This window comes from Haliotis asinina, chromosome 5 (assembly GCF_037392515.1).
Source record: "Haliotis asinina isolate JCU_RB_2024 chromosome 5, JCU_Hal_asi_v2, whole genome shotgun sequence".
NCBI lineage: Eukaryota > Metazoa > Mollusca > Gastropoda > Lepetellida > Haliotidae > Haliotis > Haliotis asinina.
The window spans coordinates 29,970,983-29,995,349 of record NC_090284.1 but is presented as its reverse complement, the minus strand read 5'-3'; the positions used below and the strand labels follow the sequence as shown (position 1 = coordinate 29,995,349).

The 24,367-nt window shown below is 43.3% G+C and overlaps 1 protein-coding gene across 1 annotated transcript in view; it reads left to right on the top strand.

Moving 5' to 3' along the window:
- The first annotated feature begins 2,101 nt into the window (after positions 1-2,101).
- The window catches only part of LOC137283499 (kelch-like protein 3), a 200,517-nt gene continuing 178,251 nt past the window's right edge, over positions 2,102-24,367 (top strand). Inside the window, exon 1 of the mRNA XM_067815032.1 lies at positions 2,102-2,284. The gene's annotated coding sequence lies outside the window, so the exon portion shown is untranslated. The remainder of the gene's footprint in view (positions 2,285-24,367) is intronic.

The following is a 24,367-nucleotide window of genomic DNA, read 5'->3' as shown; positions in this document are numbered from 1 at the left end:
TCATATTGTTTTTTAATGTAACAAGTTTTACCATGTTGGTCGTCCCTAACCGAAATCACATCGCTATCAGATTTGTTTACATTGTGTCACGGCCTTCTCGCCCGTCTCGTTTCAGCTTTATTGTCTAACCAAACCAATGCCCAGTATTGACTAAAACGATAAGCAAAAACAGTTTTGTAGCCACAAAAAACATCCGTGTTTATGACACTTGCGAATCCTTAAACTGCTAGTTGTTGTCATCTAACTGGTAATGGTTTTGCACATGTGCGAAAGTGGGGAAATTCATGCAAATTCTCAACTTCGAGCAGACGTAGGTTTCCAGAACGACGTTGACGACAATTAACTGATCGTGAGGCCTATCGCATTCCTTGATCAATCTCACTTTTTTTGTCTTCACCAAAAAAAGGTTTGTTGAAGGTACTCATCAAATCGCAGCAATGTATAACAGATATTGCGAGTGTGAACGGCATAATTCGAAGCTCATCGCTTCGGAGCCTTCGTTTGACCCCCGAAATAAGTCTGACAAATCCACAATGTGCGCCCGGCCTGCTGACTGGCCGAAATCGACGCATGCGCCAGCTTTGATTGACAGACTGGATCGGTCTATTGTTTGCGAGGTCAATACGCAGTGAATAGTCTTGCAGTTTCCGGGAATTTAATACCATTTGATCATATTTTTCAACCAATCAGATTACAGAACACAGTGACTTTTGCTTTACAATGGCCGTTATTTTCGACCGTGTGCCGAGAAATTTGGCGATCACATTTTTAATTCGGAGGCATTTCGTTTTAAGGTACTTATGCATGTTGAAGATTATATGTTTATAAAGCTGAGAATTTGTACATTCCATAAATAATTCATATGACACATAAATCCGACTCACTGAATAATTGTTGCAAGTTTTATTTGGAGATGTCATTATCCTGCACTCCTGTCGAATGGGTTCCACAGTAGCATTGAGAGGATTTATAAGAAAATCTCAAAGTACAGGATAAATAAATCTCAAAATGTTATGTAAGTAACAACCCCAAAGTATCAATTCAGAAACCTTTTAAAGAACAACTTAATGCTCATTAATATGAAACAAATAACGTACGGTCATTTTGACCTTTTTCCATGGTCATTTTGACATTTTGGTATGGTCATTTTTACTTGGGGTTGTGGCCATTTTGACCTTTTTTGTGTGGTCAGTTTGACTAGAGTCAGTGTAGCCATTTTGACCTGTTCCCTTATAGATACTGTATTGCATTGTTGGTCTTCAAATAGTGCTTTTGAAACTTGAAAACATCCTAAAATGTGTGACAAATTTAAGAATATCTAAGAGCGAAAGCAACAATATCCACCACATTGTTCATTAATGCAGGGATAATCTACAATCTATATGTTATATAGCCTCACGGATTAATAGTTGCAAGTTTTCCTATTTTGGTCGACCCTAACCGAAATCAGGTCTCACGCATTCTCGTGCCTTAACTTTATAGTTCTGGGCGAAAGCGTGCTTTATTATTCCATACATGGTGGTAGAGGGAACTGTATTTCTTAACTACAAAATGCTCCAGTTTTCATTTGCGATTGCATGCTTATTATTTTGTTTATTTGTAGTTTCATAATCGGAAATGTACGTTATATGTAAATATGAATGATGTATTTTGTGATTACACGATGCCATTTAGGAAGTGGTCAAATGCAACATATGTCATATTTGGGATTTCACTTCCTCGCGGTGGCTGAGCGGGTTTGGCTGCTGACTTTGTGTGCTGGCGATTAGGTGCCTGACTCTGAGGGTGCGGGTTCGAATCCCGAATGGGACTCAACCTAAAAGGTAATAGAATTTATACTTTACCGAGGAAGTGAAATCCCAAATATGACATATGTTGATATATTTTGTGATTGAATTATGTTTGTTTCTTTAAGCAGTATAGTTCTACTGACTTGGTTTGGGGTTGCTTAAAACGTACCAAGGATACACACCAAATGTACCTTTGTCTTTAAAAGACACACCCCATCCCCAACACGGCGACCCCGAAAAGGTCATCATGTAGTTCCTGGAAATGAAGTACATGATTATTTGAGCAAATACAACCAAGGGTAGATAACTCTATCGCTTCCGCTGCCTGAGAAATTGGAAAGAACTTGTTGATTGATGGCAACTATGATTGAACATTTCGGCTGTTCATTACTGTGCTTGCTTTTCTGACGGAAAAAGTTTGTTAATTCGTTGGATAATGGTGTCTGAACTAAATCCGGCACGGCCCGCTTGGTGATATCAAGGACAATAGACTCGTAAGTTGAACAGATTATTATAACATTGGACGAGATTCGTGCCGTGGAATTTGTTTTGATTTGCTATAATAGATCACATTACCAACGTTTATAATCGGCACGCAAACTGCATACCTCAACTCAAATATTATTATTGTTATTAATGACACTCTTCTGTGACTCACCCTTCACCATGTAATAGCCATTAACGCTTTTTTTGTGAAGATATCACGAATATCAGAGGCTATGGTGTGAGTTCTGTTCATTATTTGCTGATGCGAGTGACAAACTGACAAAATTCGACATTTAAAGCAGCAAATTTCATAATCATAAGCAATGCAGGTATTAATAGTTTATGTAAACGTATGGTCAGTGGACATAAGCATTCGTTACTGTGCACTGTTTCCATACACTTACACTGTCAGTTTGGTGCTGCTAGAAAAATTGTCTTGAACATAATTTTCATTTGATCTTGTTTATTTTGCATGTGTCATGAATCATCTCAGCTGCAAATACAAAATTTCTGTTATATTTTGCTTTCAGCATTTCAAGAATGACCACACTTTGACTGATGTATGTCATGGCTATGGCAATTTCTAATGTGTACATCTGTATTGGCTAGCGACCAGTTATCGCCATATTTTAGCGGTCTTTCACGTTTTCCCCAGTACTTCCTCAACCAAATGAAATAGAAGTTTTCATGGTGATAGATTAGCTATTCACCGATGTGTCCTGCTTGTGTACAGTCGCCGATCATGTTTTTCTATTACGCTTCCAACAGGAAGCGCGGTAGTACATACTGTGCTTTCCAAACAACTAACAGAAACAGTTATCGCCACTTTCGAATAGTTCACGTTATTCACCAAATATACGTAAAATTCAAACTAAATTGTCTTTCTAACCTTGACATCCTGAGCCCATTTCATTAATGATATTTTATTTTAAAACTGAAATTTGAAAGAGCAAACCCTACTCTCATTTGAAAGTGCACGAATACTGATATGAGCTGATTTTGTGGACGTTTTATTCACCTCATTGAATTGTTTCTACCTGTCATATCGAACTGAAATTTTGTTTGTGGATATGTGTTAGTGAAAGGAAACCAAAATGTAAATCACGCCAGATTGTTTAAGTTTTAAGCATGCAGCTTAACTGATATTCTGATCTTGGACCAACAGATATATTCTCTTTATATTAACTTGTATTGACTGTTGGTGAATTTTGTAGACAAAACACGTATGTATTGCAATACAGTAAAATACTTTTATAGCGAACTACAAGGGACCACTAAAAATAGTTCGTTATATCCGTAGTTTGCTATTTGCGAAAATCCATTGGTAGAACAGTAAAACACACTAATGCAGTACAACACATTCCTACTCAGTGTATTCGTACATTCATTCATATTACGTTCTTTTCACTACAAAGTCAGTAATCTTACACAGGTCACTCATCACTATGCATTCGTCATTGAATGTATCGTGGTATCGTATTTTAAAAGTCTCACGAGTATCAAAAGCTTCTGTCCACGTTTCGTGTGTGCGAGGCATATACACAGGCCTTTTGAGGGGATGCACTTGTCGTTTTCTATCAAATTGCCAAAGACTGAGCTGCTGTGCCAGAAGTATACAAAACTAGGTCGTCAGCGATGGGCTTTAGGGTCTCCGGCAATCTGATTGGTTAATAATGCAAACTACAATTTCACATGGGTGTAAAAACTGGAGTGTGCTTTGACTTCTAACTTATTGGTCAGATTTCAAAGTGAGCACTGCTAATTGACACTGATTGAATTTGCTCAATTGACTATTCATACCATTAATTAGTGTTAACTGGAACTGTCAAGGATTTCCAAGTGAGCATCGCTAACTGGCAATGACACTGATTGAGTTCACTCAGTTCGTTATTCACACCGTTAATTAGTGTTACCCGGGACACGTGGGGATTGCAAATCAGTTCTCTATAGCGAGTAAGTTCGTTATAGAGAATTCGTTATTCACGACTTTTTTATATGATAACATATAGTGGTTTATTCGGGACTTTTAAAACAGTTTGCTATAGCCGTCAGTTCATTATATCCGTGTTCGTTAAAAAAGCATTCTACTGTATATTGGTAGGCGTTTGTAAAATAAATAAAAGAAATACAGTTGATATTATAATTTTTAAATAAGATTTGTATCTGTTTCATGTTATTTTAAACTAAAACAAATAAAAGTTCTTAAGTGGTTCGTTGTGTTTTGTTGTGGTCGTTGTTATGACAAAGTTTCAATGAAATAACCGGATGATTATTATGGAATCTGTTTTAGTTTGAGTCTTTTGAAACAATATGCAAATCTGGTAAGTATTTTAAATTAAAATTCACACAACGCAAGTACATCACAAATTCAACTGACAAGGACTGAAATCCACTGAGATTAGCCGTTGTCAGATGTCAGTAAGAACAGGGAGCCTATATAGAGTTGTTGAGTATCCCTGGTAAGAAGAAGAAAAAGATTGACAAAAACATGGACATGTTCAAGTGCAGTTGTATTTATCTTTTATGTGAAATTTTATACAAAACCATATAGGAAAATGTTGCTTTGTAACTAGAAACACAAGTTACACGTCGGTGTAACTTTTTAAGACTTTTTTTTTTAAGTTACAGTCCCACCCTATCGATCACGTGACATCCCCCCGACCCCGCTATTACCATTTTAGAGAAAAACAAACTTCTATCTGATGGTTTGAATATTCGTTTACTAACCATGGAAAGGTTATAGGGTATCCAACATCTATCTGAAAATTCCTCTTGGAAAAACAATGAAATTGACACAGTCAGATCAGCGCATGCGCCATATAGAGAAAGTGGCGATAACTGGTATGCGGCAATAACTTGTCGCTAGCCAGTAGTATTACACACATTGACACATCACAAAAGCGATAAGCTATGAGAGTTAAACTCAAACCGAATGTGCAAGCCATACAGCCATGTGTTGATGTTAACTGTTTGCTAGCCTTTACAGATATTATTAGTTACATGGTGTTTTGAAAGAGTGTATGGGACTGGAAGTCCCTTGTTATTTCAATATTTCCTGAAGCGCAATTTATTTCTCTTAAAGGTCACATGCAACGTAAAGCACAACTTTGCAGATTCAGATACCTTTTGGTATGCACTTACAGAAACAAATCATCAAAAATGCAAATTCAGCCTGTAAAGTTGAAAAAAAACATGATGAAAAAAAAAGCCTGCGAAATCAGAGTTCAAATAATTCACTAAATTTCCCCGAGCGCTGGGGGAAAAAGTGGTTATGACACTGAATTAGCTATCCACTTGCGTTTCCAGTCCATTTGCCGGCCCCTGATTTTATGTAAAGTGAGTGAGTGAGTGAGTTTAGTTTTACGCCGCACTCAGCAATATTAAAGTTATATGGCGGCGGTCTGTAAATAATCGAGTCTGGACCAGACAATTCAGTGATCAGCAACATGAGCATCGATCTGCGCAATTTACATGCGCCAACCAAGTCAGCGAGCCTGACCACCCGATCCCTGCGATCGGGTGGGTGGGCGGGCAGACAGGCAGGCTTTTAATTAAAGTTAATTTGTTTGATAGGACATGAGTTCATCCTAGTGCAAAAGTCCTATGTGGGGCGCGGTGGGCGAGCTGGCTAAGGCGCCAGACTAGTGATCCAGCGAGGTTGAGGTGTCGGGATCGAGACCACCTGTGATCAGGTGTAAAATCCTTTGAGTCAGCATTATGTGCAGACTCTTTCTGTGTTGTCACAACCCCTAGTGTACAGCACACAACCCTGTGCACTCGAAAGAACCCATGAATCCGTTGGTAGATGACCAGATGGTGGCCACTTAAATACGTGCACACACCTAGTTGCGGGTACAGCAATGTGCAGTAAACTTGGACAAAGTACTGTGATTATATGTCCCAGTCCACCCAGTTGCAGATGGGTACCTAGTAGTATAGGGAATGGGGGTTCTAAAACACTTTCAAAAAAAGTCTCTACAACGCCTTATTTACTAACTAAGGCTTTGGTTGGGTCCTTAGCTCTTGCTACTATTACCCCTACTCTTAACGTGTGTTGGTAGGAGGTAACACTGTGCCGTACGGTACGATCAATAATTCTTCTCTTACAAACCCCCTACCCGGCCTATGTCACGTTTATATCGATGAAACAGTTTAACGTGAACCGCCTATGATCTCTTTGGTGTTCGTAATAAAGGCTTGCTGGGCTTTTTGTATCCCTTGTTCTATGTACTTTTTTTTCTCGTCTTCGCTGATAGCAGACTTACGAGACTTGGACCGAATATCTTGTTTCATTCCGTTATATTTTGTGAGTTCAGAGAGGATTGAACGAAACTACTCTTCTGAGATCTTACTATCAGAGAGTGCCGTGGAAATACGCCCACTTACTGTGTTGAGCTTTGCTTCGGCCAGAACCCTGATCTCGTCGTGTTTCAATGCCTTACGATGCAGTCTGCGTGATATCAACTTAAGTGCCAACCCTAACACCCCTGCCACCCCAGCTGTTATTTCAATTCCTAGCACTATAGGTGTAGCCACGATGGTAGCTAACAATCCAACACCTGCCGCCCCTAGTCCCATGCTGGTTGTCATAAGGGTAGTGTCAGCCCCGTCCAAGATATTGAAAGCTCTATGGTACTTTTTACATAGTGCTTTCCGCGTGTCACGGTCTTGTTCTAGTTGGCGTTTCACATCACATAACTGCCTCAAGCGGAACCCATCTACGGTTTCCAGCGTCTTCGCTACTTCCTCTACGACTGGGTACAGACCCATCCTATAATATATATTTTGAAAGATATTTTAATTGGGTTTCAGTTAATAGTCTATCAATGAATTTGAAGTCTACAAGTTCTAGATTACTACTCAGGGTAATAGGTGAGAGGCTAATAGACTTTCCTGTTGTAATAAAAACCCCACTGAGGCTTATTAAGCGGTTTATAGGACCCGTGGGGGTATCCTGTTGTATAACAATACGACAATATTTGTTTGTGTGTTCGTCATACCAGTGTATTGACACCCCGGGTAAAAATTGGTGTACTCTTGAGGTGTTTTCATTGTTTAAATAAAAGAAGACTTCTATGATGAGTGTGAAAGGGGATAATATTCTATCAACAAGACCTATGCCATAAGGATTATTGCTAAATATTAATTTTTTTTTTTTTCCAGACTTTAACCTATTTTTTTCGGTATCAGTAGTTTTCATGAGTACTGATTCCTCCGGAATGAAATCCCCGAACCAGATACCGTTGTTCCTAATCTTAGAGATCTGCCACGTATCTGCGTCCATTGTGATATAAGGTGAGGCGAGTGTTAAGTTGATCAGCCATTTGGGCTCTTTTAAATCTGATAACGACACCAGTCTGTACACGTTGTCTTTGAAGTGCAGGATATATAAGGTGTCTTCCTCACCAGGCTGATCGAATCCCTCCGTATCTCCTAGGTCGTTAAGCGTAGTGTTGGGACGATGACTGGTCATTATTATACTATTACGATATAATTTCCAACTGGTTTTCTGATAATAGTTCAGGGGTGAACTTCATACCCATGAAGTGTATGTTGTCAGGTAGGAAGATCTTGGTTAGTGATATCTTGTTTTCCACGATCACGTTGACCCCCTGCAGACTGGTGTTGGAGCCGACACCCACCCGCACGTAAACGTTGCAAACTTGATACTGGTGTCGTTTCCCCCACCCGAGTTTGATTCCCTTCACGATCTCGACATCATTCCCCAATGGTTCCCCTAGGTAGACTTTGATGATCAGTGTTGAGTTTGCCGGTAGACTCTCTAGTATACTGACCACGCCTTCGAATTCAGACACCAACTGCAATGTCACGTTTTGTATGGCCGGTTTACTCGATAGCATGTGGGCTGCCATAGTGTCGAGTGGGCTGACGACTACGCTACGTCTCTGAGTTGGGACGTAAGCCACGAGCAGGGTTCCATTGTTCACGACTTTGTTTAGGTGGTTGTCTTTGTTATCCGTGAACACGTAGGGGGAGCCGAGCCTAATATTGAGAAACCAGTCGTTATCGGGTAGCAACACCCACTTGTCATCTTCGGTGAAGACGAGCATATATGGCTTGTTTCGGGCGACGGTAGTGCTCTCAACATCGTCTAAGTCGAACAGTTTACCCCCGAACGATGGGTATATTATCCAGTTATTACCGGTGTTGACAAGGGCGTACTTAGTGTTGACTGTTGCTCTTGTGGTATCTACTATATCACTTAGGGTTCCACCGGAGGTGACTTCAACGCGTTTGTAAATGTTGTTTTTCAGTTGCAAGGCGTACGATTTACCATCTACTCCGGGAGCGTCGAAACCGCGCGTGTCTCCGAGGTCGGAGATCCCGATATTGACGCATTTTTTCACTCCGGGTCCTTGTGCGCTGGTCATTTTACATGAAGCGTTAAGCTGAGGTATCCTATATTTACAGGATTATGATTTATATCTAACACCGATATTATCAGCTCAGGTATGTTGCCCTGGGTTAATCTCTTATACTGCCGTGGTGAAAACGACTCGGTTCTACCGTCGTTGTATTTCTCAGTTTTCACGGCACTGCTCTCAGTATAGTGGAAGGGTGACCTCCTTGAATGTTGTACGTTGTGCTCACCTGACCGAGATGAATGTACAGCTCTCGGTACGGTACTAGATCGGGTAACTTCGTGCCTGTGACGGTTGTTGTTGGTTTTATTTCGTCAGGAGACATACCGAGTATCCTCGCTAATGGTCGGCCGAGCCTCAAGGGGTTTCTTCCGTTGTTGATTAACACCACTGTACCGTTTGAGTCGTTCATCTTGAGTTCGTCTCCCAGGGGTTTGAAGACCTCGTCGTTTAGAGAGCACACGCTGTAGTAGCCGTCAGTTATCTGGCTGCGAGTTCCACTGACGAACAGCTTATTGTTGCTGGCGTTGATGTTAGTCCATTGCAGTAGGTAGGTGATATCGCAGAGTGCGACTTCGAGTTGGCCTGACGTGTTATCGATCGCGTGCGTCAGCTGAACGGCCTCACCGCTCGTTATTCCTGGAAGTGTTATGTACATGTTAGAGTATATATACTCATTATATAAGAGTTTCAAATGTTTTACCCTAAACTGGACGTAGATTTCTCCCCCATGAAGATCGTGGTTGCTCCTGGGTTGTATTTCAATGCCCAGCTTTTAGATGTGTTCGATAAGTATAAGCTTTCGGTGACTAACGTCAAGGCAGTCCACGCTTGGTTCAACAACCCTATGCAGTTCTGGCAGAATCAATTCAACTTTGCCGTGTGGTGCGCTACAACGGGGTGTGGTGTGACATTGACCGACACTCGGCGTGGACCGCTGAGTCAGTCTGTGTTCAAGTTCCACGTGTACTACCAGGTCAGACGTATCCTTAAAGAGATCAGCGCCCCCCTCCCACAGGACAAAGCGTGGGACGCAACAAACAACCCGTACGATAGACGGGCCTACGAACGTATTTGCAATGAATTCGAAATAAACCCGAAGACGGATTGGCGTTTGCCGGGCCCGAACCACGGGTTGGGTATTCCTTATGATGGGGGGCGACCAGTGAAAGAAGTCAGTGATGATTTACTGAAACGAGATATACTACGCCAGGACTTTGCTTTGTCGAGTAATGAATGGAGGGATGATCGTATGAACTTTAAAGGTGGTGTTGCTTTCACAGTCCAGAAAGTGGAGCAGTCAACCGCAGACGGGTGGAAAATGTTCATGCTGGACACGTCGAAAGGGTTTACTAATGCCAGGGTAGTCAGGTTGAACGACTCGATTCGAACGTACGTGTGGGCGCTGTTGGGTGCGCAGTCGATGACGCGTTCCAACATCCTCGGTAAGGGAACTGCTTACGACGCTCAGAAACAGTTCGTTGTCAACGTTGAGGATGCTATCAATTCTCCAGTTGATCTCCCGTGGGCCATCGAACGCTACCAAAACGTGTTAGAATACGCCAGATCGAAAGTCAACTACGTGTTCGCCGTGGGGCTGTACATGGCTCCGAGTGATATGCAACTGAGAGTAAAAAAAGTGGTGGGTTATAACAACAAAATAGTCATAGCCACGGCGGATCAAAAGTTGGGTATCAACCCCGATATTAACACCCCCTATATCCCACACATCCCACCACGTGAAACGGGTATAGTGGCGCCGCCCCCGGAGTCTAAAGTTCAACCAACACCACAGGAGGTGGCCCCTCATATTCAGGCCTCCAATCAGCAGCATATTGATAGTAAAACGGCCCTGGTGGTTGGTGGGGTAGCTTTGGGGCTTATTTGGTTAAAAATTTCTTAGCCGCTACGTACACCAGACCCGCCACGGCGACGATGGCTGCCCACAGGTTTTGACTGAGCCACGTGGCAGTTTTAGCCAGAGCACCCAACAACCACGAGACGATGCTACCCAGGATGCCGGGAAGGGCTTCGGCGGCTTTACCAGCCAGTTTAGCTAGGCCTTCCCTGAGTTTTTTTATCCAGTCTTTAACACCACCGCCGGGGGGTGTGGGAGTTCCCCCCACAGTACCCCCTGTCAGTGACACCACCAGGGTTGATATGATGAAACCCAATGCAGTCAGAATGCTGGCGATGGTGATCCCTTGCTCCCGGAACAATATCCGAATCCTGTCTGCTAACGTGGTGTCTCGGTAGAGGACTTGATTGATGGTTTCCCGCACACGGTTGGTCTGGGATCGAAGCTTTTCTTTGTAGCCGGACGCTGTCTCCAACCAGACCTGCCTTTCCTCTTCCAAATTACGTATTCGTTCCTCGATGGTGGCTTTCATAGACTCGTCCTCAGTTTCACCGAGTTTGCCCTTTTCATAGTCGATGTGGCCGTCTATCTCACTCACTTTGGCCGTGCTTTTCCAGAGCTGACCACGAATGGTTTGCATCAACAGGTCCAACCCCCGCAGTTCCCGAAAGGTAAGTTCGAAACCCGGGAAGGGCTTGTTCTCGTAGTCGGCCAACACCTTTTTAATATCATAAGCTTGCAGATCTTGACGGACCTTCGGAGGAAGCTTAGGTCGCGCGCCACCGTAATCTATGAAACCTAGTTCATCGCGGATCAAGTCACTCCCATGTCGACTGCCCAGTGTTGATAAAGCAAGCGGTTCTCTCGTGCGTTTATTCACGAGATCGATCTCCGGGTGAGCCTTCAAACGCAGCGTGCCATTGCTATCGAGGGTAAACCTGGAATAGTCCCTTCCCAACGGCTTGAGTTTGGATTTATTTTCAACTGCGTTGTAATAATCGTCGACGGCGTCCTCCTTCATGAGTGCGTCACCTAGCGAGAATGAGGTCTCCTGCTCGGCCCCTGTATCATCCATAGTATCATCCCACATCTCCATCATAGGTATGTCTTCAGCCATTATTTAGTATTAAAAATATATTTCATTTATATATAACAATGTACGGCAGAAAATTAGATCCTTTCAGAAGATTGAGAGAGCCATTAGGAGCCAGAGCCGTGCGCCAGTCGGTGACCATCACCAACAATCCCAGCAAGATAGACCAGAATCAAACTCTGCTGGTTAGATTTCCAAACCTTGGTGAGAATGACCTCATTGTACCAGGCACTGTTCGACTGGCGTTCAATATCACGTTGACCTCCGACAACGACAAACGCGAGCTAGTGCGGAACGTGGGTCGAGCTATCATCAAGAAAACGACCGTCAAGATCAGCGGTAACGAGGTGCTGAGCATCGACGACAGCGACGTGTTTCACTGCTACGGGGATCTCTGGAAAAGCGAGGGAGAACGAGCATACGGGAATCGATTCTGCGTGCCGCTCGACTTCGAGTTGCTTACGGGACACGCGCCGTTTTACCAGGCCGCGCTGGGTGATAGGCTCGAATACGAGCTCACGTTTAACGACTATAGCAAAGTAGTGCGTACGCCGAACGGTGATGAGGCCAGTTATGCCATAGACAACATCTCTCTGGAGTTCGACATGGTCACTAGCCCGGAGCTGGCCAGGCAGGTTCGAAGCCAGTACTCTGGGAAGATGGCTATCCTGTACGATCGCGTACTGAGGCATAGATCAGTCGTGCGAGATAAGAGCGACACTGTGTGGAATATCAACCTGAACGTGCCGGCGCGATCGATGAAAGGTATCCTGGTCGTCCCCGTGGAGGATTACGAACCATTCCGGAGGGACAGCGAGAAGTTTTTCAACCCCGAGATTGAAAAGGTGGAAGTGACCATCGAGGGCGTGCCCAACCAGCTGTTCAGTCATGGTATGAGACCACACCAGCAGTGGGATGAGATAAAAAAGCTACCAGTGGGGGATTACATAACAAAGGACCTGGACCTCGGCTCCGTGCAGATCGGTGAATACCTGACCACCAAGTACGCCCTATGGTTGGACATGCGATCCACGGATGATGATAAACTGCATGGTAGCGGGCGCCGTATAGATAACGGCAGCGAAGGGATAACCATCCAGATTACTAAGAAGGCTCAAACCGCTGGTAAGTTGAAATTATATCTGTACGTTATTATGGACGCGCAACTTAATATAGACAATGGGAGATTCGTGCAAGCCATCTACTGACCTCCACCTCCCCACTGACCCACACTGCGCCATAGTGTGCGGGCAGACTGGCTGTGGGAAGACCGTTTTCGTGTTGGATATGTTGGAGGGTTACTACAAGGATGTGTTCGATAACATCGTTATCATGTGCCCTACTCTGAGCATGAATAAAACGTACGCGCGACCTTGGGTGATGACGGACCCGGACGTACACAAAATCGACCCTGGAACACGCCTGCAGGACTGGTTGAAAGCTCTTCACGAGAAATTTAAAGGGGAACCGACGCTGTTCATACTGGACGACTGCAGCACTAATCGCGAGATAACAAAAAAGAGAGACATGCTATCGTACCTGGCCTTCTCCGGCCGGCATGCAAATCACAGCGTCTGGGTGCTAACGCAGAAGTTCAACTCGGTGTTGAAAGACCTCAGGGAGCAGACGCGATGGGTAGCCTTATTTCACTGCAAGGACAGGGATTCGTTCGAGGAGTGTTTGAGAGAGAACGATGTGATGAGCAAATTAGAACGGGAACGGGTGAAGAAACAGCTCGCTGAAACTAAACACGCTAAGCTCGTGCTCAAGACCGACCAACCAGTAGCATATAGGGTGTGCTAAAGCTAAGCAAAGCTTAGCAAAGCTAAGCAAAGCTAAGCTAAAGCTAAGCAAATGCTAAGTATAGCTATGATATTTGAAGTGTTTGTCGTGTGCAACTTAACCTTCATTTCTCTGTGTTTTGTCTGCATCGGGTATTATATAGTTAAAACTAAATCTTACTTGTTATATTATAAGATGGAGTGTGAGGAATTGCTCGAACAATTGTCTGGGGTAGTGGATGATGACAAGCGAGAGAAACTGGTGGCGTTGGCTGTTGGCGGCAAAGCCAAACATTACTTTGGAGACTACACTCCGGATAAAATTCACAAAATGTCAGCCGAAGAAATCGATAAGCTGTACGCTAGATACGAGTCCCGGCTCGGAGCAGAAATGACAAAGACAATAGGATCGGCTATGACCCAGATATACACCGTTATTGTGTCATACTTCCTTCCCATTCCACCAGAGCGCCGACTTTACCTGTGGGAAGACCTCGAGAAAGACCCTTTTATCGAACACGCCGTGAGCTCTATCAGCTGCGAGCTGTACCACAAATATGGCATGTTGTTGGCTCCAGTGACGGCGGCGATTATCACGGCAAAGCATTGTCAATTTGAGAGAAAAAATAATAATAATAGTATAGATGGATGCTGCACATGAGACCCCTCCCGAGGTGAGGGAAGTGACCCCTTCACAGGAACCCCCAACAGTAACCAGGCAGAAGAATCCTAAGAGAGTAGCTGCCGGTAAAAAACGGTGGTGTAACCAACATAAAATTATCAACCCCCGACTGTTGTTGGCTGTAGGCGCTGCCGTGGTTATAACATGGTTATACGTGGGGGTACCCTCCCACAGTGAGGTGGTACCCCCCAACAGTGAGGTGGTACCCCCCACTGTCGACCCGCATATCATGTTATAATTTAAATATTTTTATATCATATACATAATGTCTGAGGGGAAAACGTTCGTCAACAACGCATACCACGCCACAGTGGTTGCCAGTCTAGCCGTAGGGTACGCTCGGTTGACTAAAATGGTGTTTAAACAACCAACTATCAAGCTAGATTTCAACCTGCAGGATATGGGTATGCTCATAATGAACCTTGGTATGGCGATGGCCACAAAAGACATCCTAGTAAAACAAGGGATAATACCTGAAAATATAATGAAATAAATATAGGATGGCCACGATAGCTATGATGGTCGGTGGGGCGTTAGTGAATGCCCTGGCATTTTCCGGGAGTAATTTCCTCTTCTCGAAACTACGAGATGACCACGCGGCTGAAATACAGGAAGAAAGGAAGCGGCACGATCTCGCTACTGAGAAATTACAAAAGGCACAGGCCGAGTACGCTAAAAAACGCCTCCAGAGGATCGATTTTATTAACGAACAACTCCAGCGTGAAAACCATGCCGTTCAAACATTCAACGATGTCGATGAAGCAATGAAAGAATACTACCTACTAACTGGTAAACGATTGGAACCGCTCAATAAACCCACACTCGCTCAGTACTACACACCATCCAAGGGACAAATGAATCGTGAACTGGGCTTCATAGTGTTGGGTATAGCAGCTACTGCGTTGGTTGCGAAGCAATTAAATTAAATACCCATATAAGTAAACATGAGACCCGCTCCATACCGATGCGAATACATACTTATGGGGAAGACCGAGGCCTGTGGTAGGAAATGCAGGACTAGGTTCTGTTGTTTCCATATGGGAAGTCCTAACTACACGTGTTCTGTGTGTGGTATCGGGGTTAAAGGGCACTACTGTCTATGTAAAGCTCACGGAGCGAACGTAGTCAGACATCAACTCATCTACGAGAATAAAAAGGGCTACATAAAAGAACGTAGGCGACTGCTCAAGATAGACTCCAATTAGACATTGGTTATGTTAGGTGTAAACACTATGACTACTGTACGCGAGCTTAAGCGGGTCGCAAAACAGAGAGGTGTGATCGGGTATTCTCGAATGCGGAAGTCAGCATTGTTGAGATTACTAGGTTTAGAAGCCCCTACGGTAAAACAATTAAAAGCTCAAGCAAAACAGCTTGGATACACGGGTTATTCAAAACTGGGGAGAGCCGGGTTAGTCGAATTGTTATCACATCCCCCCGTAGCACGTCCCACTGTAAAACAACTGAAAGCCGAGGCACACGATTTGGGTTTAGGCGGGTATTCCCTTATGAGGAAACCACAACTTTTAGAATTATTACGACAGAATAGAGCTATTGACCTACAGTTCGTGCGCACTGAGCTCGCTGTAGGCAACTATTTGAGAGGTTGGCACATGCACGTTGATAGAAACATAGACATTACAGATATCAAGCCTCTGATAGCTGATAAGGTCAACCAGGAACTAAATAACCTAGGAAGTAGATATCTAGATATAGCTAACTACGTGCCGTTCAGAGGCGGGTCATACCTAGCCTTGCCCCCCTACTATAGGAACAAAAATGCCATAGTAAACGTTAAGAATAGAGGAAACGATTGCCTGAGGTTAGCTATCAGGTCAGCCTTATTTCCAGCTGACACTAATCCGAACAGGCCTTCTAATTATCCTCAGGATGATGGGCTCAACTGGGATGGTATAGATGAACCCACCCCCATATCCCAGATCACTAAAGTAGAAAAACAGAATAATCTGGCTATAAATATCTTTGGACACGAAGGTAACACAACAATAGTACACAGGGTCAGCGGGGTGAAGGATCGCCAAGTTATCAATATATTCATGATCCAGCGAGGTGACAAGTATCACTACACATGGATAAAACACTTTAGCAGGCTGTTGTATGACCAGTCGGCACACAGAGAAAAGACCCACTTCTGTGAACGATGCCTACATGGCTTCACACGAGCTGATTTATTAGAATCCCACCGGGAGGATTGCCAAGATGTGGGGCAGACGGCCATACGAGTCGACATGCCTAAGGAAGGTGATAATATCCTAAAATTCGGTAACCACAAGAACCAAATGTCTGTGCCTTATATCATATACGCCGACTTCGAAGCCTTGGTCACCCACAAAACACAAGAGCATAAAGCCTGTGGGTTTGGATACATTGTCGTCCGTTGTGACGGGGAAACGAAAGCTCCGGTAGTGTATAGGGGCCCTGACGCGGCTGAAAGGTTTCTAAAGTGTTTGCAGGAGGAAGAAAAAATTATTAGGAATGCATTGTATAGAATCGCTCCCATGCGTATGACTCGAGTCGACAGGCTAGCTCACGCTAGTAGCACTAACTGTCACGTGTGTGACTCACCACTTAACGGTGATTCGGTGAGAGATCACTGCCACATAACTGGTAAGTATAGAGGCGCCGCTCACAGCGCGTGCAACCTCAAGCTTAAAATCAACCCTAAGACAATAAACATCCCCGTTGTCTTTCACAACTTGAGAGGGTGCGACTCACACTTGATCATGCAGGCCATCGCGAAAATCGATGGTAATATAACGTGCATCCCCAACAACATGGAGAGATACATCTCCTTCAGCTTAAAAGGACTTAGGTTCATTGACTCGTTTCAGTTCCTCCTGTCGTCACTCGACAGTCTGGTCAAGGCCAACAATACCTTCCCTATCACCGATCGATACACAGACGCCGAGACTAGACCCCTGCTTATGAGGAAGGGTGTGTACCCCTATGAGTACATGGATAGTTGGGTCAAGTTCACCGAGACCAGACTACCCCCTATTGACTGCTTTTATAGCAAGCTGAATGAGGCGTCCGTCTCACGAGATGATTACTCGCACGCGACTAACGTATGGAATAAACTGGGTTGTAAGAACCTGGGTGATTATCACGACCTGTACTTGAGGACAGATGTACTGCTGTTAGCCGACGTGTTTGAGACGTTTAGGCGGACGTGTTTCAAGCAGTATAAACTCGACCCCGCATGGTATTACACCAGCCCAGGTCTGTCGTGGGACGCCTTGCTTAAAAAGACCGGAGTTAATTTGGAATTGCTCACAGATTACGACATGCACCTATTCATTGAGAAAGGCTTGCGAGGTGGGATTTCCATGGCATCCAAACGATACGCGAAAGCAAATAATCAATACGTGAAAGGTTACGATCCTAACAAGCCAACCAATCACATTCTCTACCTCGACGCAAACAACCTGTACGGCTGGGCCATGAGCCAGTATCTACCTACAGGGGGATTCGAATGGGTACCCCACGTTGATGTTATGGGGGTTGCACCAGATTCGAACAAAGGGTATATCCTCGAGGTTGACTTAGAGTATACCAAGGAATTACACACATCACACAACAGCTACCCCCTGGCCCCCGAACGTATGAGGGTTAACCCAGACTGGATGTCTGAGTACCAACATAACTTGTTAGGTGGGCGTGTGACAGATGTTGAAAAACTCGTTCCTAACTTAATGAATAAGACCAAGTACATCGTTCACTATCGCAACCTACAGCTGTACCTGTCGTTGGGTATGAGGCTGGCCAAAATACACAGGGTGCTCATGTTCGACCAGAGCCCATGGATGGAGCCCTACATCAGAATGAACACAGACCTACGAAAAAAAGCCACCAGTGATTTTGAGAAAAATCTCTACAAGCTCATGAACAACTCGGTGTTTGGTAAGACTATGGAGAACCTGAGGAAACGCGTGACCGTGAAGCTGGTTCGGTCGAGTGAGGAAGACAAGCTCAGGAGATTGATAGTCAGTCCGGCATTCAACCGTAGTAAGATATTCACAGACAACCTGGTTGCCCTACACATGAAGAAAAGCCACATAAAATTCAACCGGCCTGTTTACGTGGGGATGAGCATCCTCGATTTATCCAAACACCTGATGTACGACTTTTACTACAACGAGCTCAAGAAACAGTACGGCGACAGGTGTGAAGTGCTGTACACTGACACTGACTGCTGTTAGAAATTCGAACCGAGGACGTGTACGAGGACATGAAAAAACACCTCGATTTATACGACACCAGCGACTACCCTAAGACCCATACCATACACAGTACGGTAAATAAAAAGGTCCTAGGTAAGATGAAGGACGAGTGTGCTGGCACGCCCATAGCCGAGTACATAGGTTTGAGACCTAAGATGTACTCCATACTGAAAGCCGACAATAGTGAGATCCGGAAGGCTAAGGGGGTTAAGAAGTATGTGGTGAAACAACACATCAAACACGCCAGATTCAAGGAAGCCCTGTTCAAGACCCGTACCTTTAGGCATAAAATGAACACACTTAGAAGTGATGGACATAAGATATACGGACTGACTATAAACAAGACGTCCCTGTCGCCTATGGACACGAAACGTTGGATAGCTATTGATGGGATAAACACATACGCGTATGGACATGAAAAAATTTGAGGCTATTTACTACAGCCCGCGTGGGTACTGGAAAGGAGCTAGCGCAGTAGATAAGCTAGCTAAAATAGCGCGAGTACCCCCGGAGGAAGCCAAAGCGTGGCTTGAAAAACAAGCCCTGTGGCAGATCTATTTGCCGGCACCACGCTACGTGCCTAGAAGGAGGTTCGGTATTAACATACCTAATAGCGTTCACCAGGCAGACCTACTGTTCCTACCCCACGACAAGAGGTACAAGTATGCCTTAACCGTAGTGGACGTAGCCAGTCGTTACAAGGAAGCCGAACCCTTGACCACGAAAGATTCGGCTCAGGTAGCCAGAGGATTCGAACGCATATACAAACGCAGCCCGCTGACGTGGCCAACAGAGCTGCAAGTTGACCCCGGACGGGAGTTCATGGGTGCCGTGTCACAACTGCTAGCCAAACACGATACAAAGGTCAGGCGTGGCACGGCCAGAGCCCATCGCAGCCAAGCCATAGTTGAGAGATTTAATAGGACTTTGGCTGAGCGCTTGTTCGGCCATCAGTATGCTAGGGAGATGGCCACCCCTGGAAAACGATCGACTGAATGGGTCACGAGGTTACCCAAGGTGGTGTCGGCAATCAACCATGAAGTCACCCGTCTCACCGGTAAGAAACCGGCAGACGCTATCAAACTAAAATCAATAGTTGCAGAGTCGGCCGCTCCATTGCGTGGGAAGGAGAAACAGATACCAGATAGGGCCCTAGTGAGGTATCTATACCAGCCGGGGGAACACGAGGGTGATAGCCGTAAGCGAGCCACCGATCCTATATGGTCAGTCAAAACTTACAACATAGATAAAGTGGATATGAAAGCCGACGAACCTAACTTATACTACTTGAGGGATGGGCCGGGTAGGGGGTTTGTAAGAGAAGAATTATTGATCGTACCGTACGGCACAGTGTTACCTCCTACCAACACACGTTAAGAGTAGGGGTAATAGTAGCAAGAGCTAAGGACCCAACTAAAGCCTTAGTTAGTAAATAAGGCGTTGTAGAGACTTTTTTTGAAAGTGTTTTAGAACCCCCATTCCCTATACTACTGTACCTCGTTAGGATGAGAGTGCCTCAATAAAATCAGGGCGCCAAGTGGGAGCAAGAAGTGTATACTCCCCAGGGAGTTGAGATTAAAATACAATGTGCTGTTGAGATTGACATTCAGTGATCAAGGGGAAAATACCAGCGCCTTGAGCATGCATTAGAGGGTGGATATGTGCGCTATATAAATATCCTATATCATATCATATCATATCTATGTTACATTGTTAGCAATATAAGCTACAATCAATTAACTGTCTATAATATTCTGTTTAACACTCAGTTCATTTAACTAATGACCACGGTCATGTTAGTCTTTCCTACTGTTCACCCCCTCCTTGTACCTTCATCAGTCCATCCAACTGTTCTTCTTTCTTGTTGTGGTACCATGTGTCCATTGGACTGATCTCACTCCTGTACAAGTCAGTGCATGTCATTCACATAACAGGAGTGGAATAACACAAGTATATTCATTATATAATTTCATATGCTTTCCCTCATATACGATGCTTCCTTACTTACAAGGAATCTTTGTTTGTTATCATAACACATTCTCAGTATAGGTGAAATTCAGATTTTACAAGTGTACCTGAATAAAAGATATCACCTGTATCTGAAAGTTAACATATATACACCCACAACATGAACTGTAAACTGTGTGTCAAGGTAAGAAAACTACAAAACACATTTTACAGACTGCATTCACAAGATGCATTTCATAGACTGCGTTTGCAAAAGTACCAAATACAAATCACAGGCCGTGTTTGCAAAGCTAGATTTATGTGCAGAATAAACAACATCAAAACTTAAAACATGTTTAATCCTATCCATGAGACCTAAAAGTATACAACATGTTTAAACATTTTGCTTTAAACTGAGTAATTGTATCTATGAAACATATTGAGGCATGACTCGTCTTGATTGAGGCATGATTCCAGCAAGAAACCACATGTACTGTAACTGTTCTCCACATGCATTCTGTGACCCCAACCACCCACAGGTGTTCAGTTGATCCGTTACATGTTCATAAGCAGCTTTTACAGTGTGAAGTAAAATACTGATCTTGACAGTGTGAGTAACTGAGTGTTTATTTACTGCAGACTGATTGGGAATGAAATAATTAATGACTGTTGTGTGCTTGAACTTAGCAAGTTAAATTTTTTATAAGGTTAATAACTTTATCTTTCAAATTTCCCTAATGTTAGTTGTTGCTCACCATGTAGAATTTTCTTTTGCTGTCCTTTGTTGTTGTCAAATACCTTAGATAACGAATACCTGAATTGTAGGTGATCAGAACTGTCATGTTTGATACGGATGTATTGCCAGGTGTTGAGAACTATTCAAAAGCCATCATACTATATATCTCCATCGCCCAACATGAATCCCAACATGGAGGTGTTTGGGTCAACACTACTGACAATGTGACAGTGTCATATCAACCTGTTCATGATGTTAAACATACTGTGAGTACTGATTTATTTACAGATCAAAATATTATATCTAAACTATTATCAATGCATTGGTAAATAATTAAGAAATACAGTTCGTTCTACCACCATGTATAGTGTAATAAAGCACACTTTCGCCCTGAACTGTTAAAACACTTGGACGCTTGAAGTGGTCATTTTCCAGGAAGTTCAGGTTAGGTTCCCCGTCTTTGATATCCACTTGATTGATATTGTACATTTTCATAGACCAGATAGGATCTGTAGCATGTTTACAGGTGTCTCCCTTGTATTCACCAGGTTGATATAAATATCTTACAAACATGTGATCTGGAATTTTGATCCTTTTTATGACGTGGTGCTGCTTGCTCTGATTCAATGGAATTCATATGGATTGCTTCTACTCTATAAAGTCAACCACCCGTGGAAGTTGTTCTACCCATTCAGGGTTTCTGTTGGTAGGTTTCTGCCGAATCATGTGAATATTGGTGTGAAAACAACCGTTCGGTTATGGAGTAATTGAATCTCTTGACTGTAACTTGACTTCGATGAGAGCCCACCTCACAGTGTCTTCTACATTGTGCTTGGCTAGCAGTTCCGACACAGATCCCATGAATTCCTGGCCTGGATTGACTTGCAATAAATCAGGCCAGATAAGCTGGCTGCGCTTGTATATTCGCTTTAATGCTTGTGCTACTTGGTCCAAGTCTTCCATGGTTAATGGCTTCCTTATAGTGGCTGGCCACGTCTACAACTGTCAGGGCATACTTGTAGGTTTTACCTCTCACCCTGTCGTGTGGAAGAAACAACACGTCTGCCTGGTGAAATTGATTGGGTGTATGAATACCGAATTTTCTCATCGGCATATATTTGGGTGCTGGCAGTTAGATTCGCCATATAGCTTGTTTTTGTAACCAGGCTTTGGCTTTTTCTTCTGAAACATGTACAGCTTTAGCTAATTTTGGTAAACGGACTGTAGTAAATTTTCTCCATCAAATATATATGTAAATTTAGTTTTTTTTATGACCGTAAGCGTAGGTTTTGATATCATCTTGAGCTATCCATTGTTTTTGTATCCATCGGTGATGAAGACGTCTTATTTATAGTCAACCCGTATATCTTGTGCCTGTCGCTATGAAGCTTGTTTATCTGGTGTTTGAACGTATTCTTCTTGAATATGGTCTGTTTGTAGAGGGTATGTTTGATATGTGGTTTTACCACATTCTTTTTCTCCCATTTAGCCTTCCTTATTTCAGCGTCGTCTGCTTTTTTGATAGAATACTTTTTTTCATCCTCCCGGCATGTAATGCAGGGGGATATAGTCGACACATCATCTGTCTGTCCCTCCGTCCATCCGTCCGTCTGCCAGTCCGCCTGTCCGTCCATAATCATTTTGTTTCCGGAGCAAAAAGTTCAATATTTTTAGACCAAACTTGATAGATATAATAGTCTCAACCTGTAGTTGTGTCATTTGCTATTTACAGAATTTTGGCATTTTTGTTTTTTGTGTTTTTCCATGGAACATTTTGATGTTAGTCTAATGGTGGGGTGGGCTTCGTTTCCAGAGCAGAACTCAAAAACCGTTCAATATTGTTCAGGAAAACTTGGTAGATATATCAATCAGAACTTTAGGTGGTGCCTTTTGCTATTGTTGCTGACTTCATTTCCGGAGCACAACTTGAAAACCATTTCATATCTTTCAAAAGACCTCGGCAGATATACCAGACAGATCTTGAAATGGAGACTTTTTCTGATTACAGATATATGGCATTTATATTCTTCATGAATACCATGGAAACAATTCATACTTGGTCTAAAAACATAATAAGTAACTGTCGGATGATTTCTCCTTTCAAATATGTGGGGGCCGGGGTGATATGTCATCTTCTGATGACTCTTGTCTGAATATCTCAAATGCATCGGCCAGCAATAGCATGTCTGTTTTCAAATACAAATCATGGTAATCCCCTACATTCTTACAACCCAGTTTTTCTCATACATTTTTTGCTTGTTTGTAATCGTATTGTCTGATAGACGCGTCGGACAGTTTGCTATGGAAGTGGTGAGTGCAAGGGAACTGTGTCTCGTTGAACTTCGACCAGTCATCCATATATTCATGCGGGTAGATGCTTCTACATAGCAGCAGAGCTCAAGTTGCCTCCTCTGTGTAATGATTGGTTATAGCCAAGTCGTCTGGGTTATTAGCCTTGACCAAACTGTCTAGAGACGACAACAGAAACTGAACACTATCTATGAATCTCAACCCATTTAGCAAAAAGGATATATATCTTTCCATATTGTTGGGGATACAGGATATGCTGCCTCTTACCTTTGAAAATGAAATAGCTTGCATAATCAAGTGTGAATGAAATAGCTTGCATAATCAAGCGTGAATCACCTCTGTATTCACCAGTAATGTGAAAGTGATCTCTAGTGATCACCATTCAGAGGTTAACCACACAAGTGACAATGTGTGCTTTTGTTTTGGGCTTTTCTGTCTGCTTGGATCATACGCATTGGTATATTGATGTACAGTTTTTTCTTGATCGTTTTCTCGTGTTGTAAACACTTTAGAAATTTGTCCGCCACATCTGGACCTATATAAATAATGGGAGGGTTAGTCTGACAATCACAACGAATGACCACATATCCCAACCCACACGCTTTGTGCTCTTGCATTTTTTGTGTGAAACTCTGATCAGTGGATGGAGCTATGGTATTGATTGGTTTATTGATAGCTTCAAAGTTAGTGTTGGGAATATATGGCACTTGCATTTGATTTTCATGGTTGATATATTTCAAGATGTTGTTGTTTTCTCTTGGCATATCTATTCATATGGCTTTCTCCCTTACACCTAGGCAAGCAACGTTGTGCGAATCGAGCAGTTTGGCCCAAGAAAACCCATGAAGGCACCTTTCACGAAAGTGTTTTTTCCCCCTGTGTTTCAATTGATCGCACAACAGTCGACTAAAATACTTTATCAACGTGTAGTGATATTTTTCAACTTCTTGGATTGTTAATATATTGATCGTTTTACAAGAATCCTTATACAAGAAAGGACTTATCCTGTGTGCTATTATGTTATTGCTTTTGTGTCCAAATACGTTGATGACTAAGTCTG